We start from the raw sequence: 936 nt of genomic DNA, 5'->3' as shown, positions 1-936 counted from the left end.
AACGAAAGATATAAAAATAAAAAGTAAAAAAAAAAAAAAAAAAATAATAAGAGAAAAAGCGCAAGCATAAAAACGTCGAGACGTAATCTGTGAATAATATTTTGCCTTAGCTCAATTATTCGCAGCTGACTATAATGGGCCCGCTTCTTTTTTTTTTTTTCTTTTTCTTTTTTTCTTTTTTCCAAAATTTGTCTCGTAAAACGTAATTGTGCGATGCAAGGGGCAAGAATTTAAGGCGATTCAAAAACGTTATTATTCGAAAATAAATTCGTTTCCTTGCTTTCGCATTTCTTAATTTATGTTAGAACTCGAATTATTCAACATCTCGTCACTGTTATGCCCACTATTTGCGTATGTATATATATATATATATATATATACATATACATATACATATACACCCCATGTCAAATAGCTATTATCTTTACTGTTAGTATGATAAAAGTTAGCTGCGCTATATCTGTGTGCAATTAAAACTGTTATATAAATAAGTAGTAAGTAAAAAAATAAAAAAATAAAAAAATATCCAAGTTTACAAATAAATAAACTTGAATGTGTCAATCATGTCCAAAAGTTTGAAAATTCCCACAAAAGAGAGAGAAAAAAAAAAAACAAAAAAAACACAACCATTCTCTACGTGCTTAACATTTTTTAGATATAGGTTTGGTATTTCATAGACGAAAAAGCATTAATTAGGGGATTGCGGAGCAAACCCGAGGAATATAATAAAGCCCGCTGAATACAACAAATGCCCGAACTATATCTCAATGAAAGATAATATATGCATACTTTTCAAACCGCTAAAAGCATTTTTTTGGTCGGAATTGTTAATATTTTAACAAATAATAATAATAATAATAATAATAATAATAATAATAATAATAATAATTATAATAATAATAATAATAATAATAATAATAGTAATAGTAATAATAG

The 936-nt window shown here is 26.0% G+C and overlaps 1 protein-coding gene across 7 annotated transcripts in view; it reads right to left on the bottom strand.

The window, feature by feature from the left end:
* The window catches only part of LOC106786558 (single-stranded DNA-binding protein 3), a 22,874-nt gene that overhangs the window by 10,385 nt on the left and 11,553 nt on the right, over nt 1-936 (bottom strand). The window lies entirely within an intron of this gene.

Source organism: Polistes canadensis, unplaced genomic scaffold (assembly GCF_001313835.1).
Source record: "Polistes canadensis isolate GaletaPanama2010 unplaced genomic scaffold, ASM131383v1 scaffold_3, whole genome shotgun sequence".
Classification (NCBI taxonomy): domain Eukaryota; kingdom Metazoa; phylum Arthropoda; class Insecta; order Hymenoptera; family Vespidae; genus Polistes; species Polistes canadensis.
This window is presented reverse-complemented; position numbering and strand designations above follow the sequence as displayed.